This window comes from Micromys minutus (assembly GCF_963924665.1).
Source record: "Micromys minutus genome assembly, chromosome: 11".
NCBI lineage: Eukaryota > Metazoa > Chordata > Mammalia > Rodentia > Muridae > Micromys > Micromys minutus.
In genome coordinates this window covers 26,124,168-26,143,977 of record NC_137980.1, presented here as the reverse complement: position 1 = coordinate 26,143,977, position 19,810 = coordinate 26,124,168, and the positions used below count along the sequence as shown (strand labels likewise).

The following is a 19,810-nucleotide window of genomic DNA, read 5'->3' as shown; positions in this document are numbered from 1 at the left end:
GCTAAAACAAAACTGAAAGTAAAGTAAACCCAAGTCTTGTTGATTTCGCCAAGGCTGTGAGATCCACCAGTGAGATTCTCTGTTGCAGCCAAGGGAAAGCAGGCCTCCACTGAGGAAAGCTTTTACATTCTCTGTCCTTGGAACCCTGTCTCCATTGTCCTGGCCCAGAAAAAACACAGGAAACCCAGGCAGCCATCCGTGGAAATTACACAATCTGGGACTATTGCAGGGGAAATTCTGGGTGGTTCCTCAGCAGAGAGCTTTAATGTTGTGTTTTCTAAACAGAAACTGTCAATGCTGGCCTTTCTTCTAGGCTCTGTCCCACAGTTCCCTGGCAATAGCCATGTGTGCCAGACTCACTATAAGAAAGAGCTGCTCCATAAAGCAATGGACTTACTTCCTGACCTCTCTCAGCATGCCTGCTCTTTTCGTATGTGCGAGCCTCCCCTGTCTGAGTGATGGTTTTGCATCCTTCTGCTTGCTTAAAGTGTTTTTCAGTCTAAGAGTTTTCTGATACAGTCTTTAGGGTTTTTAGCATATAGAATCACATTGTTTGTAAATAGTAACAATTTACCATTTTTTAAAAAACCTTCTTCCCTACCGTATTTACCACATTTCTCGTATCTTTTTACTGTTCTTAGACTCAATCACTATTTGAGAAAGAATGGAGAGAGTAGGTCTTCTTTTTATTGCCTGAGTTTGTTGGAAATAATCATGTATGTGCACATGTGTGTGTGCCTGTGTATGCATCTGTGTGTACAGGGGCTTGTTTCTCTCTGCATGTTTCTTCTAACCTTAAGTTTGAGTCTCTTTCTGAATCTAGAGCTTGCTGTTTCAGCCAAAATGTCTCGCCAAGCTACAGAGCAGGCTGTCATCCTTAGCTCTTCCATAGTTTCTAGGGATCTAACTCAGACAATCACACCTTGTGCAGCAAAGACTTTTTAATTCACATTTTAAAATTAGTTCCGCGTGAAAGGTGTGTGTGCATAAAGGGTTCAGATGAGGCCATAGTTGCTGTCGAGGTCATAGCTTTGCTTGTCAAGTCATTGTTGGCTCCTTCTGCCTCCTTTTGCTATTTCAAGTCCACCCCACCCCACAGTTCTCTCACAGTAGGTGGTTTCAGCATTTTGCAGTATCTTCTTAGAGTGTTCTCTCTTCTGTCCCAACTTTTCTCCAAATTCTGACTGTCTGCCCATTTCCACAAGATGAGGTCCTATGGTGGGAGGCATTTACAGACCTCTGGCCGGGTTGGGAGTGGGGATAGGGGCTCATTTCTCAGCTTATAGATAAGTTGTAACTGCAGGATGTTAGATAATATTCCAATTTGGCTTAAAAAGAACCAATTTTGAGTCTGGCACAGTGGCTTTATCATCCCAGCACTTGGGATGTTGAGGCCAACATGAACTCCTTAGAGTGTGCCAGAGCATTGTCTGGGCTACAGAGTGAGGCTCTGTCTCCACCCAAACACACACACAGGGAGGCCACCACGAAGGACTTCCTGAAAAACCTCAAGTCTGCCCACACTGAGACTGTCTTAGAGGCTCACCATGTTTATGGATCAACAATTCACCTACTTGGCTTTTGCAATGTTGCCTTTTTTTCCCTATCCCTCTTGTGTTAGACACTGGCTCCGTATCATTCCCTTCTCCCCCCATGCCCCAAAGTACATATATTTACGCCTCCTTCTTGAGTAAAAAATCCAATTGAAAATATATTGTGTCCATTGGAGTTTGAGACCTTCACCCCTCTCTATCATCTCAATTAACCATTAGGGAACATTTCAGCCAGCACATCTGTTAGGAAATGTTACCACTGTGTACAGGCTGGTTTGTTTTTATAAGTAGCTTTTAATAATTAGTTATAATCTCTACTTTGTTATATAATTTATATTCATAATGTGTTATAAACTGTTCAGGACAACGTATGGATTTCTATAATTTCCACCTTGATTTTAATAAATTTCCTGGTATGGGAAAAGCCAGGCATTTGTGTGCTACGAACGATGGTCATTTTGGGCAGGCACATGATAGCACTGTGTGCCACTGCTGCCGTCCTCGGGACCAGCCAGCGGCACACGTGGAAACTACTGTTCTTAGTGGACAGGCTCTACTGAAGATGCTGGTAGAATAAGCCACTCCACATCTGTGATTACAGACTTCACCTTTTCCTACCTCACCCAGGTTAGCTGAAGGCCCATCCGTACCCAGACCTGAGGCTTCCTTGCTCCTTCAAAGGGTGCTGCAGACAGGGTCAGGCGCCTTCTGTCTAAATCATTCTCTTTTGTGTTGCAGCTGACTACGGTCCAGCACCATCACTACCTTTAGTTTATCTTTGAGTTACAGACAGCTCTATATTGTTTATTGATAGACGACATGTTGTATAGACATGGAGGTCGATAGCTCAGGTACCCAGCAAGAGTTTACATGGATGAAAATCAAATAGGAGGAATAAATACTTTCTCTTTCTTTCTGAGAGTTCTGCCTTAAGGAGAACAAAAGCTTTTGTACATCATACATTAAATAGTCAGAAATAGAGCCCCAGACCTGATTTATCAGGTAACCTGTCTGATAATGACACCTCGATTAGTGACAACTCAGTGCATATTATAACATCGTGTGTGGAGAAAGCAAAGGTCGAAAGGAAGACCTGCAGGTGAGGCTGCTCCACGGCTTTCTTTAGTAAATAAAGATTTGTAGGTGGAAGTTACCGCCATTCATTCCCCTGGCACTGTAGATGTGTGTTTTCAATATAGCCTTAAAATGCTCTGTCATTTTTGTAATGAAAAGAATTTGCACAGACAAGGTGAGGACTCATGGATTAGAGGAACACGAATACTCTCAGACTTCCTGTGTGACCTCCTTGGGCTGTTTCCAACTCCATCTGCCATGTTCCTAACATGCACTTGATTAAATTACTTTATTCCACAAGCATACACACTCAACAGCTTTCTCCTCTGACTAAATTTCTTTGAACATAATAATAAAAAAAAATAGCCAACTAGTTCCATTTCAGTGGGAGGAGCTAGAGCCTGTGTAGTGAGGAAACACAGGAATTTAGACCAGAGGTTCTCAACATTACAAATGCTGAGACCCTTTAATACAGTTCTCCATGTTGTGGTGTGGTGACCCCTCCAACCATGAAATTATTTTTGTTGTTACTTCATAACTGTTATTTTGCTATGAATCATAACATAATTATCTGTGTTTTCTGATGGTCTTAGGTGACCCCTGTGAAAGGACAGTTCCACCCACAAAGGGGTTGTGACCCACAGGTTGAGAATCCCTGACTTAGACAAAAGAGCAACAGTGAGCTTTTCTCTTTATTACATTTGTGGGTATTTATGCATGCCCTCTGCCTTTGTCTCTCTTTCTCTGTCTGTCTGTGTGTCTGTGTCTCTATCTGTGTGTATCTCTGTGTGTGTTTGTCTCTCTGTGTCTGTGTGTCTGTCTCTAGTTTTACAAGACAGGGTTTCTCTGTGTAGCATGGAACTCACTCTGTAGACGAGGCTGGCCTTGAACACATATAAAGTCTACCTACTTCCTGAGTGCTGAGATTAGAGGCATGTGCCACCATGGCTAAGTTCCATCTTCTCTATTTAAAAATGTATGTATTGGTGCGTGCCCACATGCTAGGACAACCAGGTGGAGCTGAGAGGACAGTCGTGGAGTCATTTGTGTGGGTTCAGGAGATGCAGCTGGTGCTTAGGCTTGTGCACTTGAAGCCCCTAAAGTATCTCCCAACTGAGCTAGCTCACTGAACCCATGTTGGAAACAAGCAAAAGAAACTTATTCTAAGAAATTTGGTTTTACTATTAGACTCCATTTAATCATGGGGAGTAATAAAATTCAAGGTCCCAGGCCCTACAGTTAGCTGGGAAGTTTCTTTTAGGCACACATGGCTATTGTGAGGGAACTGTGGGACAGAGCCTAGAAAAAGGGCCAGCATTGAAAGTTTCTGTTTAGAAAACACAACATTAAAGCTCTCTGCTGAGAAACCACCCAGAATTTCCCCTGCAATAGTCCCAGATTGTGTAATTTCCACTGATGGCTGCCTGGGTTTCCTGTGTTTTTTCTGGGCCAGGACAATGGAGACAGGGTTCCAAGGACAGAGAATGTAAAAGCTTTCCTCAGTGGAGGCCTGCTTTCCCTTGGCTGCAACAGAGAATCTCACTGGTGTTTCTAACAACCATGGCTAAATCAACAAAACTTGGGTTTACTTTACTTTCAGTTTTGTTTTAGCTGCAGCATGTGATTTTTTTTCAGTGTGTGTGTGTGTGTGTTTGTGTGTGTGTGTGTGTGTGTGTGTGGTCAGCTCAAATAAAAGAGGAGCAAAGAGAGCAGGAGGAAGGAGAGCAGAGGTGAGCCCCAGTTGGAGAACTGCACTCAGACCTGTGTTGAGGGAACCAGGTATCATTTTACCTTTTCTTTCTTTAAGAAGCAATTCAGTCTTGATCTCAACTTGATTTCCAATTCAAAGTGGCAACTGAGGAAGGGGAAGGGAGGCAAGTAATGTGCTCCCTGGTCTGCAGGGGTCTGTGGCTGGCTTTAGGTCTAGGAAGGGCAGTTTTTTCCTCTCATAGAAGACAGATACCAAAAGGCAGCCTGGCACTCCTGGCTGCCCTTCTCTGTTGGACACTGTGACAAGAGCCCTGGTCCAGCCTCAGCTCCCTGCCCTGGTTCACAGGCAACTGTAGTCAGAAGACTGTCCTTTGTCAGCACAAGAGCTTGGCAGACATCTATTTGAAAGTAAACTGAGTTCCTGCCTCACTGGCTTTTTATTAAGCATAAGTAGATAGTCAAATGTGAGGTGTGCAGATCATGTAGGACTGTGGGCATTTAGTTTGGGCTGCTCCTCTGATCTCACTCATGGGGCTAAGCTGCGGAGAACCTGGTTTCTGGAATCCAGTGACATCACCTGTGTCTAACTTCTTGGGATTCTGCACATTCTCCTTCTTTGGCATGATGTCCTCATGCTCAGGGACTGAGGGCAGGGCCGGGGAGGCAGGTTATGTGTTATCTGCTCTGCAGGGGTCTGTGGCTGGCCTTAAGTCTATGAAGGTCTATGAGGTAGTGTGCCGTAGTAATTTTATTCCTTTCTCTGGCTGACTAATGGTGGGGGACTGGGCTGTTTCCACGTTGTGGGTACTGGGAACACAGTTGTCATGGTCATTACTGCTCAAAGGTCCATGCAAGCACTTACTTGCAACTTTGTTTGTATGTTGTATGTAATCAAAGAGGAGCTGTTAGATCAAACATAACTATTCATTTTGTCAGAGGCAGAAGTGTTTCCATGTGGTAGTATTCTGTGTTCTTAGCTGCAGAATAAGGACACCTGAATTGTTTAAATCCTGGGTTACATGTGTTTGTTTTTGCTTTCTGCAGTTTTTGTCCTGGTGGGTATGCAGTGATGCCTTGTGGTTTGTTTGGCACTTCCTCAGAGTTTGTCAAAGCCACATTCTAATGTACACTGGGTCTGAAGAATTATTGAGCAACAGAACCAAGTAGTTCTTAAAATAACCTCATACGTATTTAAACATAAGAAAAGCTAAGCAAACAATTTCAAATCAATATGTATGTTAGTCCAAAGCAAACCTCAGCCTCAGTGAGCTATAAGGAACCAACTCACACAGTTTGTGTCCATGTTTCCCCAATCAAGCCCAATGATCATTTATTTTGGGGAACATATATAGTTCACCATACACTCTGGTACTTCCCATTTGTAGATTGTGTCTTTTTCAATTAAATCATTTTTATTTTAAGAGTTTTTTTCTACAAGGTGATTTGCAGTATTGAATATTACCGTGTGTGCTTCTGGACATTTGTAAAGCATCTTTGCAGAAATATCTAACCCACTGCATTTCTCATGTTAAAACTGAGGTGTCTGCGATGATTTGTAGAGCTACTTTGTTTAAGCTATTAACCCTTTATCACATATGCGATTTACAAGTAGTCTTCACCCATTTTTTGGGTTGCCTTTTTACACATTTAATATAATCCTTGGGTGCACAAAGTTCTTAATTACAAAGCAGATTTTTTTCTATTGACTTGCAATATGGATATTTTGTTTTCCTGTGGAAAAAAAAATTCCTACTTGAAATCCAAGTCAGACAATACTGAGACAAGGTTAGCCCCAGGTTAGCCTGTTGTAATTAAGCTCTGCTTTGCTTCCTGCAGATAGAACCTCTGTGGTGTGGGGTGGAGTTAGGCAGTAAAAAGTCAAACAAATAGGAATGCAATTCTCATCCATTATTCACCCGCACCTCAGTGTTTTTGTAATTCATGGATACCTCATTTTAAGCCATTTTAAAATCTATTTGTGGAGATACCAAAGGCTTAGAGCCCACTAGTCTGCCATTTTGCTGCTTTTAAGTTTTAGGACACTTGCTTTTCTCATGTGCAGCATGGTGTAATAATCTGTAACTTGTAGGTACCGCCAGACTTTTCCTGATCACATGCTACATGTTCATGTCATGGCTTAGCATCTAGCATATAGGGACCTTGATGAAGGCCACTGTAGTTTGGATTTCATTAAGTTGAATTAAAACTTTATAGATGAGAGCAGCCTGTGTGTTACTGAGCCTTCTTTAGAACTTTGAAGAATAATGAATAAAGAGAGGATTGCCCTCTTCACCTGTAGGCGTGAGATTCCGGGTGTCCAGGAGAGACCCCATGCTCCAAAAGGAAACCTATAGTGGTTACTGTCCTAGCCGCTGGGCCATGGATGTCTGAGAGGCAGAGAATGACTTCACACTCTTTTTCCTATCATAGATTCCTCTAGGTTAGCAGGTTGCTATTACCCAACCACAAATGGTTCCTATTTGTCTGGTGGAAAACCACAACGAACAGCTGAAGGTCAACCAGAAAGCCATAGAGATTCTGGACAAGATTTTGGAGCCAGTGGTAGTCGTGGCTATTGTTGGATTGTACCGAACAGGGAAGTCCTATCTAATGAACTGTCTGGCAGGACAGAATAGCAGTTAGTGGCACGCTGTAGACCAGCCAAAGGTCTGACTGTCTCTGTCACATTTCCTTAATTCTTATTCCCAATCATAACAAAGGACAGAGACTCCTTTCAGCCAAGCAGCCCACTCATGCTAATTTGTGTCCCTTAGTTTTAGCACCACATCCATCTTTCCTGCCCACTTCCCTTCCTTTCTGTTAGAGAGAATCTTCCCTAGAGTGCTCCAGATGGGGCCTTTTCTGATGCCCTAACCTGTGGGATCCTGCCTCAGTCTCCTGTGTCATACACCAGGTTCTCCATCTCAATAAGGTGTTTCCATCAGCATAGGAAAGTCTTTGAATACTTAGGACTTTAGAAATCTCTTAGAGACAGAGCTGGAGAGAATGTCCAGTGGCTATGAGTGCTGCTTCCTCAGGCAGGCAAGGTATGGGTCCTCACCCAGGTCTTGACTTAAGTTTTTAGTAACTACAGCCTGAGAGCGTCTGATGCTCTTTTATTTGGCTTCACTGGGCCCCAGGCATGTGCATGGTACATTTACATACAGGCAGGCAAAATTCTCATATCCATAAAATGAAATAAGTAAATCTTTTAAATTGTTTATTTACAAATAAATGTCTTTAAAAGACTTTTAAAAGGACTTTATTCCCTTTTGTAGCCACAACTTTTGTCTTTAATCAATGTGAATGAAAAACTATCATAACTGCCTGTTTTCTATTTTTCTCAATATCTCCGTCTTGGAGCCCAGGGCATTTTCCCACCATTTATAAAAAGTACCTTTGAGGTTTCGTCCTTTGTTTGTTTGCTTTGTTTTTGTTTGTTTTGTTTTTTCGGATATCTTGTTGGTTGACTTGTTTCTAGATAGTGGGTCCTCCTGGCTCTCAAACTGTAATCCTCCAGTGTGTGTCTCCTCCCTACATGGATTTCAGGTGCACAACCATGGCTGCTCGGAACACTCTTCGTGCAGTGCAGAGAGCTCCCTGTTCTCTGCCATGTTGTTAACTCTTTGTTTCCATCTGGGGCTATTGTGTGGCATTGTTCTCCTATTCAATGTTCCCTACATTTGGCATGGATGCCTTAGAAAGAAGGCATTCTTGAGGGGACTTGGGGCACCATTTCATGTGCTGAGGACCCACAACACTCCTCCCAATCCATTGTTCACATTCACATGCAGAGTCCCCTCTTAGTATGTTTTATGGCTATGACCCAAACAACAGAGAAGAAACCTTGATGAAGAGGCATTTATGGCGACACAGCTTTGGAGATTTCAGTCCACACCCCTTGGTTCATTTATCTTGGGAACAGCTAAGTGCAAGAGGAAGGCAGAACTGAGGAAGGGACTGGAGACTGAGTAATTACATTCAAAACCCCTACTTTAGATATCTGTATCCTCCATGAGGCTTCAACTCCTAAAACCTTCAGAATCCTTCACAATAATCAGGCAGCTGGGCACTGATACTTTACCACACAAGGCTAACTTTACTGGCTGGTTTTGTGTCAACTTGACACAAGCTGGAGTGATCACAGAGAAAGGAGTCTCAGTTAAGGAAATGCCTCTGTGAGATCCAGCTGTAAGGCATTTCCTCAACTAGTGATCAAGAGGGGAGGGGCCAGCTCATTGTGGGTGGTGCCATCCCTGGGCTAGTGGTTCTGTGTTCTGTAAGAAAGCAAGCTGAGCAAGCCAGGGGGAAGCAATTCAGTAAGCAACATTCCTCCATGGCCTCTGCATCAGCTCTTGCTCCCTGATGTGCTTGGGTTTCAGTCCTGACTTCCTTTGGTGATGAACAGCAATGTGGAAGTGTAAGCTGAATAAACCCTTTCCTCCCCAGCTTGCTTCTCAGCCATGATGTTTGTGCAGGAATAGAAACCCTGACTGAGACACTGCCCTTAATTATCTTCTCTTCACTTCAGGCTTCCCTCTGGGCTGCACCGTGCAGTCTCAGACCAAGGGTATCTGGATGTGGTGTGTGCCACATCCCACCAAGCCAAAGCACACCCTGGTCCTCCTGGACACTGAAGGCCTAGGGGATGTGGAAAAGGTAGGATCAGGCCCTCCTGGCCCTTCTGACCCCTTGTTATCTAAGTGTATGATCTACCTGTGAATTCTTACTGAACTGTAGCAGGTGAGATCAACAGTGCTCTATGTAGACATCACCCTCAGAATAGGTTAGGTGTATGCTGATTGACAATACACACTTGTATTTCTTGCCATTTGGGAAAATGATTTGATTGAGTATGATAAACGTTTATTCAACAGTTAAATTTCCTTGGTTTTAGGCATAATGGTTAGATTTTAGTGAACAAAATAAAGGTTCTTCCTTCCAAGAACCTTCCTAGTCTCATAAAGAATCCCACTTGTGTGTACTCTGAGATGGTCCAGTAACTGCAAAGAATCAGTACAGAGAGAGGCAAGAGTGATCATGGGTCAGCCTCTTTTCTGTCAATCCCCAGAAGGAGAGCTGGGGCTGGAACTTCTGAGCTAACCTGTGTTGGGTCCAGGGTGCTAGGTTTCTATCTCTGGTGCCTGTCTATTCCTGGAAGTCTATTCTGGAAGCCTTTGTCATTCAAAGTGCTGGTGTGTGAGTGCTGTTACCCCTCTGTACTCATTGCTAGGAGAACAAGGTCTTCTCTTTTGAAAGTTTACTTAGCACAGTACCACTTCTATTAAGAGCAGTTATGTGTAAGGATGCTTTGCTGAGAAGGTGTGTAGCATCTGTCCATCTCAGTGGATGAAGAATGGCTTCTGAACTGTGTTGTGAGATACCAAGTGGACAACTTGGGGTTGAGTTTAAGAAGTTATGTTAATATTTTTTAAAAATTGTAATTTTGTTATTTTTATTATGTGTAGTATCTGTGCCTCTGTATTTAATGCATGTGAGTACAGGTATCCTTGGGGGTCAGAGGACAGAGCTGGAGTTACACAAAGTTAGATGCTGCCTGACATGGATGCTGGAAACCAAACTCCAGTGCTTTGGAAGAGCAGCAGGTATTCTTATCACTGAGACATCTGGACAATCCTCAGATTTAACGGTTTTGTTAGTGGTAAAGTTATCAACAGTCCATAGGGAGACAGGGAGGGCAGGCTGAAAGTTCTTGAGAATGATGTCTTTGTTGGTTCTCTGAAGGTACTTGAGATAATTAGTATGAGTTTGAATTTTGTAGGTTTGCTTTTGTCTTTAGCTTCAATAAGTGAACTGAGCAATTTAAAAATATTTTTTGTTGTGTGTGAGATGTTAAGTTAGGAGTGTGTGTGTGTGTGTGTGTGTGTGTGTGTGTGTGTGTGTGTGTGGTATAATTCCTCTCATTTTCATGTGGGTTCTAGAAATTTATGTTCAAGTTCTTTCTCATTTCTGGGGATATTGAATTTGTTTTGCTGTTGGGTTGCATGCTAGCTTTATAAGCTTTGAATAATCCCTGGAATACATTTGGTTTGCAAACATTTCTCTTCCTTCCTGTCTGGTTGTTGCTAGTGACAGCTGGAATTTCCTGATGCTGACAGGACTCCTCAAGAAGGCAGGCAGAGCCTTTGGTTTTACAGTAGAGCTCAGGGAACAGCATGCAGCTCACCTTTGCTGGCTATGTCCCAGGTGGACACAAGAGTGCCTTACCTTTCATGTGTTCCTGGGCCACTTGTGTCTCATCATTTGAGGATTCTCCTATGTTAAGTTCTGTCTCTAATATTAAATTAGGCCTTTTACTTGGTATGTAGATGTTTTCTTGTTGTTTTTTTCCTAGTTCTGTATATATTCTGGATACTGACAGTCTATCAGACCTATAATTATTAAAAACACTTTTCCTATTCATGAAGCTCTATTTGTGAATTGTTCTTAGAGTCTGTGTGATATGTGTCCTGTTAAGAAATTCTTCCTGTGCAGTTGAGTTTGAGTTTATTCTCCCCTCTCCTCTCCTAGTAATTTCATGGTGCCTGATCTCACATTGAAGTCCTTGTTCCACTTGAAGTTTTTGTTCTGTGCAAGGTGATATAGATTCTACTAAGTTTCTCAGGCTGTCCTTAAATTCTTTCTTTAACCAGGCAAAGGGCTTGTGCTCCTCCCGCTTTGGCCCCCAGAGAACCTGGAGTAACAAGGCCACAGGACCACCCAAATCTCTTCTGAGGAGTGCTCTCCTCAGCCTCTGCCTTCATGTATCTTCCAGGGTGATCCCAAGAATGACTCGTGGATCTTTGCCCTGGGTGTGCTTCTGAGCAGCTCCTTTGTCTACAACAGCATAAACACCATTGACAACCATGCTCTGGAACAGCTGTAGTATCCTTCCCAAACCTGAGCCACCATGTTTCCTTGATGCTCTGGAATGAATATGGAGTCTCTGTCCTGTCCTGTCCTGCCCTGCCCTGCCCTGCCCTGTCCTGTCCTTCCCTGCTTTGCCCTGCCCTGCCCTGTCCTGCCCTGCCCTGCCTTTCCCTGTCACTCTATGGATTTTGTTTGGGACAGACAGAGTGTTTGGAATAGTTTATTTTAACAAGAAAATCATGAGAGTTGTTACATGAAGTCCCTTTCCTTAGCCAAGTGCCAGCTTTGTCACAGAACTCACTGAGCTGATCAGAGCACGATCTGCCCCAAATCCTGATGGAATAAAGAATTCCACAGAGTTTGTACTTTTCTTTCCAGACTTCATCTGGACTGTTCAGGATTTCTCACTGGAACTGAAGTTAAATGGGGAAAAACCACAAGTGATGGGTACCTGGAAAATGCCCTGAAGCTGATCCCAGGTACAGGAAGGCTGGGGTGAAAAGGCTGTGAAGGGAGGGCTGGGGTGGGAAGGCTGGGAAGTGATATCATCTGTTGAGTGGCTCCCATTCTATGTGGAGTCTATCTTATTCCCAATCTGATGGATGTCTGCAGAAGTGCTGATAGGTCATTTGCTGATAATATCTAGGAAGTAGTGTTAATTTCATTTGGGAAGAGTAGAGTCTAGAAGACAGAAAATTTATTCACAATGGTATTCTTTTCAGTTTCTACTTAAGCTTCTAGAGTCAATGAATCTAAACTTTCTAAAGGACAGAATTTTTATTGCCTATTTTTGTGTCTGGCTTCCTTTAAGAAACAATTGGCTGCCTGATTTTTATTCATAAATTTATTGTACATAGCTGATCTTAAAAAAATATTTCACAGAGTTATACATCATTTTCTTTATGGCAGAACATAAGTCTTTAATGCTGGCTTGATTATGTTGTCTGCAAAACCATCTGTGACAGATGTGTCTTCTCAGGTTATACCTTATTCACAGTCATCATATTTTCCCAACTCCATTTGACCCATATTTATTCATGCTGCAGTGTCAGAATCAGTCATATTACTGATCTGGAAACCATTTGCGTGGACATTGTCAGCCTGAGTGTGAAGCTGATGGAACCTTGTGTGAGTCACACAAAGTTTGAAATGCTCTCTGCTCTCATTTTCTGTCCCTGCTTTCTCTAAACATTGGACATGGAATTGGGGAGAGTAGCCCATGACACCATTACAGTTTTTCATCTCCGAGATTTCTGGAGTAGGCAGTCTTACAATTTACACATGCTCTTCAACTATTGTTTAATTTCTAAACAAATTGTCACTATGTAGCCCTAGCTCGTCATTAATTACTATGTAGATGAGATGGGCGGGCCAGGAGCTCAAGGAAAATCTCCTGCCTCTGCCTTCTGTGCATCAGGATTGAAGACTTGTGACACAGCCTATAAGCTTTTCTTTCCTTTCTGTCCTGCTTTCCTTCTTTTCTTCCTTGATTCCTTCCTTCCTTCCATCCTTTCTTTCTTTGGAAGACAAGATCTCACAGTGTAGACTTTGCTACCTTGAAATACCCTATGTAGACCATGGTAACCTCAAACTCATAGAGATCCTCTTATAATTTTTGATGAAAAAGGTTTACTACACTGTATACAATTTTCAGAAAACACTTTCTTGTTGGACTTTTACTTTCTTACTGGATACTATAGAACTGTATAAAACTATAGAACATGTAGGTATTAAGGCAAAGGTTACTCAGTGCAGCAGATGATATATCACATTGCTATGTTTTGTGAACAGCTAAAATTGATTCAGGGAAAATCTTACATATATTGGGTTGGTGCTTAAATCACTGTGACCCAAGTTTGAAAACTGGAGGTGAGATCTCTAAAATTACTTCAACGCTGGGTGGGTATGATAATCTATCTTCAATCTAGTGCAGAGGCTGAGGACACAGAAAAGTTCAGGAGCATGCTGGGTAGCCAGACAGGCTGAATTGGAGAGTTCCACTTCACCTGAGAGACCCTTTGTCAAAATTGTGGCAAGTGACTGAAGACTACTCTTTCCCCATGCTCCCCCACAGAAGCAGACATATACAACACACACATACACAGCACACACGTACACAGTTTTATGAAGTTCTGTCCTGATGTTACTCTTAACTCTCTAGACTCATGTATCATACATGTGTCTGTAGCCCCTATTTCTCTCCTCACTTTTGGTTTCTGTGAATGTATTTTGGACTTTTACGAAAATGAGTTCTGTTCAGCCTCAAAGTAGTTCTCCTTCAGTAACCACATTGATCTTAGATTTGCCAATGTTGCTATTTCTAATACTTCGTTACTTTTTTGTTGTGGTTCTGTTTTTGTTTTGGTTTTTGTTTTTGTTTTGTTTTGTTTTGTTTTGTTTTTTGTCCAACAACTCTTTTTTGAGGAAATGGTAGACTATGATATATACTTTTCTTCATTTTTACCCAGGGATGTTTAAACATAACAAGTCCTGGTTAGAGAACATCTGTGCCCTGCCCACATGAGATAGAACATACTCATACATGTCTGCACAGACAATACTTGCCTTTAGAGGACACATTTTTTAAACCATTCCTATGCAATTAGTCATTTCATACAATTATTGTTGGCCAATTAGACTGTATATGTAATCATCTATGAAACAAGGTTTTCCAAACTCTTATGAGGACCATGTACCCAGATTAATTTATCGGGGATTATCTAAGATCTCATGATCATTATTATAAATTATAGACATTCTTATTATTTCTGAAATCTTGAAGAATCTTATTTCCTATCTCTTAATGCCTTGTAAGGTATTGTGTTCAAAAGAATGAACTGTGTAAAGGAGACATCTTAGTGCAGTTTTATTGGGAGCCATTTTGTTTGCTTCTGTGAAGGCCTCCTGCCAGGCACAGTCAAGGCAATCAGGGTCTGTTGGCAGATTTCCTGGCCTGCTGACTCATGGAACGAAATGAGAAAATGCAGTTGAAGCTCAAGGCAAGGGTCAGAACATTGTACTCATCTTGGTAGAGGAAACAGGGAGGGCTCTGGATGGGAACAGATATCCTGTGTGCATCAGCCATTGTTTCTTCTACTTACTTTGTTGCTTATGGCACTGTGGGATATAAGAAAACTAAGAAAAATAAATTCGAGGCTGATGTGGTATTGACCCACAGCCCTCCCAATTCTAATATTGTCTCTGAGTCTTCTTTCTATATTTCCTATAATCATCCTCACTCCCCCTTCAGAGGCTGCTCAATTCTGTGCTGGCAGGATTGGCTCATACTAGTGACTTTGTTGAAGTGGCCAGAAACATGTCTTTTCAGAACTAGATTTCTTGATGGGGAATGAGAGTTGCAGACAGGAACATTCAGAAAAAGATAAAATAGCTTGACCAAGCATAGTGTCAGATGTTGTCCTGACAATTTAATGCATAAAATTAAACATCAGGCCCTGTTAACTTTTGGGATTTCAGTGTGGTCATAAAAATGTTTTTGGAGGAGTGAAACTACAAGAGCTGAGATGTCAGTGTTCTGGGTTGGTCAATACATGGATATTGAAGTCAGTGTAAATGACAGTAACAGTTATGGGGAAAAATGGGATAAGCTTAATATCAATCACCAGTGAAGGATGGAGGAACAGTGGCTTTACAGAGGATAACATGAGGAAGGAGAATGGATATCTAGAATGACTGAGATGCTTAAAGGAGAAAAGGAAAGAGCTGTGAACTGAGCAAGCAGAACAGGGGCCTCCTACCAGGTGTTTAGATGGAAGGAAGGTGGGATTTTCAGCGTCTGCTTTAAATAATTTTCAGAAAGCGAAACTATCAAAGGACCAAGAAATTTGTATTGTGCCCAAGTCCACAAGAAAGCAGTATTCTGGTGATTAGTATTTTCCCAAGGACACAGAGAAGATAATTGTGAGAGATCTATCCTGACTTCAAACATGTAAGTCTTTAAAAATTCAGAAGGCAAACACATTATGAACCCCAGCATATCCACTGAGAGGTCACTAGTTCTAAAAAACACACTCCATGTCTCAGTCACATACACACAGACACAGACACACACACACACACACACACACACAGTATTAAGACTGACACTGAAAATGAAACAATTATCAAAGTAAAGAGAAAACCTAACTACAGAATAGCAAAAAATAAATAAATAAATAAAATAAAACCTATTCATTACATATGTAAATATCGTGAATTAACATCCAGAATACATAAAGAGCTCAAAATATTAAACATCTAAAATAATGGGCAAAGGGTCAAATTAGTTGAACATGATAGTGCTCAAAACCTACAATCTGGTAATAAACAGATTACACATGTTCTCAGCCATGGTGGGAATGTAAATTAAAGGAGCACCTTGATTAGGATCAGAATCACAGTCATTAAAAGAAAAACCAGATGTGACCAGCAGTTGACGTGTGCACAAGTCCTTATAGTCCAGACCTGCTTCCTCTGTAGCAGCTCAGTCCTGCTATAGAAGAGTGACCCTGCTACTTCCAGGACTCTTGATTGGGGGGGGGTCGACAAAATAGAGGTACAAGAAGAGAGGAAAATCTCCAGATACTTACAGGATTACTTCATTAAGAAAAAAAAATAAACATGCAAAAGTCTTGTGACGAGAACGAAGGGACACCCCAGAACACACCAAAAGCAGATGAAGGCCATCCTTCGGAAGATCTGCCACAGCAGGCAGGAGAAAATCCTCCGGCTTCTGGACAGAATGTGAGGTAGGAAACTGATGGAAACCTTAGAGGAGAGCCTGCTGAGCCCAGCCCAGAGCCTAAAGGGGACACTCCCACAAGGCATCTGAACCCTGAAGTGATCAGAGGAGCTGATGAGTTGGAAAGGCTTAGGGAAGAGATAAGAAGAGTAAGAAACAAATTTGTGCGGATGCATTGGAAGCAAAGACATTCCCGAAGCCGTCCTTACCCTGTGTGCTTCAGGCCTTGAAATCATTTTTCTTTCCTCTCATTGAAATGTGGCTGTTGCTTTCTTTCTCTTAGCATTTTCTGATGTATCTTTGGACTTCATTTTACCTTTAATAATAATTACCTGGCGGTATTTTTTTTTTAAGTAGTTTAGTTGTTACCAGCATCTCATTGGATTTTGGATTTTTGACCCATTTTCTACATTTATCTTTCAGTTGGAAAGTTTCACACTTATGCATGGAAATATACATTTAAACAGCAGATTGAAAGCAGCATATTTAGGATCAGCTCACATATATAGGGAAATTCCTAACTATGTGTGTATGTGTATAATTATATGTATCAAAAACATAACAGTGCTTATTTTTGGTGTGGTGTATTTTAATTTTGCCTTTTGCTTACGTTGATTTTTAATGAATATGTGTCTCACAAAGAACTGCAGATTTTTTAATAAATGGGAGTTAGTTAAAATTAATTTGTAACCAGCTTGTAGAGGCAATAAAGGCACTAAACTCTTGATGAGCTATTAAAAAGAAATGTAAACCTGAAATTACCTCTGGATTGCTTAGCCAGAGGAATAAAACTGGCAATCATTATAGACAAAAATAAGGAAAGAAAAAGAAAAACCAACTAATGCTAACCAATGGGCATTAATGAAAAAGAGGAGGAAGGAAGATTTGTAAACTGATGATTTGTAAATGATAATCATCATGGGAACCAGAATGGGAAGTTCCTGAAAAATAAAACAGCACTATCATGTGATCAGGTTATAACTAGTGTTTGGGTCAGGTCTAAGTGAAAGGAAAAGACCAATCCTGAATGTAAATGGCACCGTTTTGTGAGCTGGGGCCCTGGACAGGCTAGACCTTGGAGGAGGTCGAAGGTCTAGGTGGGTAAAAAGGTTGAAGGGCACTTATCTTTTACTTACATATGCATACATATACATATATAAATTATCTTTCACATATTAACATATAATATATACAATATATAATGAGATAAATAGACAAACAGATAGATAGATACACAGATAGATATGTAGAGAGATACATAGATAGACAGACAGACAGATAGGCTGGTTCCACAAACCAGCTTGTAATAAGGTGTCTGTGTGGTGTTGTGAATTAGAAAGCTTTGGGGTTTGTACCAAAGAGTAGCACAGCTGGCCATCCAAAGTCTTGTTTTCATTTCTCAGAAACCTCTGTGCTGATTCCTATAGTTAGTTGACTGTGTTAGTTTACTCGGTGGACAAGCACTCCCTGCCACCACCCCTTAGCCGCATTTGCTGCTCCTTGTTTTCATAACCAAAAATTTATCCCATCACTACCGTGTCATCACTGCCATCACTGCTGTCATCATCTAGGTTGACACAATATTCTGAAAACATCTGTCACAGACAGAGGTAATAACACACATTGACGTCACTTAATACCTCGGTCCTACTGTGTTCTCAAACTGCTTAGCCTGCCCACCTTAGTTACGGGTTCTATCACTGTAGTGAAACAATATGATCAAAGCAACTTGGGGAGGAAACGGTTCATTTGGCTTATGCTTCCACATCACTGTTCATTACTGAAGAAAGTCAGAACAGGAATTTTAACAGGGTAGGAACCTGAAAGCAGGAACTAATGCAGAGATCATAGAGGAGTGCTGCTTACCGACTTTCTCCCCATGGCTTTCTTGGCCTGCTTTCTTATGGAACCCAGGACCACCAGCTCAGGGATGGCCCCAACCACAATGAACTGGGATTTCCCCCATTAATCACTAAGAAAATACCCTACAGGCTTGCCACAGTCCAATCCTCTGGAGACAGTTTTTAACTTAAGCTCCCTCCTTTGGATCTTGTGTCAAGTTGATATAAAACTAGCCAGTACAGAGCCTTTAAGACAACAATGTAACAATCATCCTTATTTGTCTTTGCTAGCCCATGGAATCAACACATACAACCCAAGCTAATGCACAGCTGTAGTCTAACTCAATCTTCAATGCCTTTGACCCAGAGTAATGCATGTTGAAAGCAGCCAATACAGAAGTAGAAATCAATGTCCTAAAATCTACCATAAAGGTTGAAAGCACTCCTTACAAACACAGGTTGATTAACAGTGATGTTTGCTAACTGGGTCAGTTGGAGCCAGTGACCTAATCCCTTGTAAAACTGTTAATGATTTTTTTACCCCTTTCATTCTTGCATGCAATACTTTCTATGCTGTTAAAAAAAAAAAAGACAGAGCAGTCCTTAGTCTAGAAACAATCACGTAGACACACAGACACACACACACACACACACACACACACACACCTCATGCAAAAGAAAAGCAGACAGACAGAAACAGTCACACACAGGGACAGACACAGGGACAAACAGATCATGAGGCAGCCTCTAGGCAGGTACAAATTCAGATTCCCACAACAGACATCCAAAATACAGGTGGGATAACCAGGAAACACCTTGAAGCATTTATAATTCATTCTGTATGCAATTAGATTTACAAGCAACAGAGTAATCCAATCCAAATAATTTTTCTACACAAAAATTTTATTTTCTGTTGTTGTTAGGATAAAATCCTTAATCTGTCTGCAAGATCCTATGAAGGCTGGCTCCTGCAAGCCTGTCTTCTCCCTTTATCTCAGCTTCAACATTTGATTTCTCTCAATATACAGCAAAAATATCAAACTCACCTCTAAACAAAAGTGCCACATAAGGGCTGGTGGGATTGTTCAGTGGGTAAAGTCACCTGCCACCAAACCTGACAAACTGAGTTCTATGTCTGGCACCCACATAGTGGAAGGGAAGAGCCAGTTTCCAAATGTTTCCTCAGTTCTCCATATGTAGGGAGGACACAAATAACCATCAACATCAGTGCTACATACTGTGGGGAGTGAAGGAAGGCCTGAGTGTGTGAAGTCCTGAGTGAAAACATTGTTGGTGTGAACTAGCCATGTCACCCATGAGAAAAGCTTTCCTCTAGTCTGGCTGCTGTTGATCAGTGTGCAGAAAATGCCCACCAAGACTTTGTCCCTTGCCCTCCCCTGGATGCTTACCACCTGGAGACTCCTCCCCTGCAGAGAGTATTACTACCTGGATGACCTAACCCTCCCTCTATGTTCAACCATTTATAATAACCCCAAATCTGTATTCAGCTGAATATAATAAACCCAACTCCCTGCTTATCTGTATGTAGTAACCCTGCCTCCTTGTTTATCTGTATATAGTAATAACTCTGCCTGTGTTTGGCCATATATAATGAAGTCTCTGGGGACCATGCTTCTCAGAGAGCATCCACTGCTATGCAAAATAGTAGGCTATCTTCAGAAAACTCACTTGCTTGCCATAGCCTTCCCTATATCGTTCTTGCTAGTGACTTAGCTGTCCTGGTCCCTAAGACCCTCTGTTGAAGAATGGCTGCTTCCTTCAGTCTCATGATTCTTTGCAGCCTTAACAGCCCACAGTTCTATCATAATGATGAAAGATAAAAGCAACACTAGGAGATACTGGCAATGAAGCTCTGGCAAAAGTCACGTTGTTTCCTAAGAATGAGGAGATTTGTATAGAAAATGTAGCTGGGTCAGAGATGAGCAGTGGGTGTTCTGGCTAGGATTGCAATTCATAGACAAACTGACAGAATCTACCTAAAGTCTATAATGTTTTTTTTT

The 19,810-nt window shown here is 41.6% G+C and overlaps 2 pseudogenes across 2 annotated transcripts in view; both read left to right on the top strand.

Annotated features, from left to right (window-relative positions):
• Nucleotides 1-4,961: 4,961 nt before the first annotated feature.
• The window catches only part of LOC308427372 (guanylate-binding protein 6-like), a 30,598-nt pseudogene continuing 15,749 nt past the window's right edge, over nt 4,962-19,810 (top strand). Inside the window, exons 1-5 of the transcript in view lie at nt 4,962-5,066; nt 6,783-6,975; nt 8,869-8,996; nt 11,113-11,222; nt 11,491-11,686. The product of the transcript in view is annotated as a guanylate-binding protein 6-like (transcript). The remainder of the gene's footprint in view (nt 5,067-6,782; nt 6,976-8,868; nt 8,997-11,112; nt 11,223-11,490; nt 11,687-19,810) is intronic.
• LOC308426860 (transcription elongation factor A protein-like 8) lies at nt 15,828-16,178 on the top strand (annotated as a pseudogene). Its single transcript has one exon. The product of its transcript is annotated as a transcription elongation factor A protein-like 8 (transcript).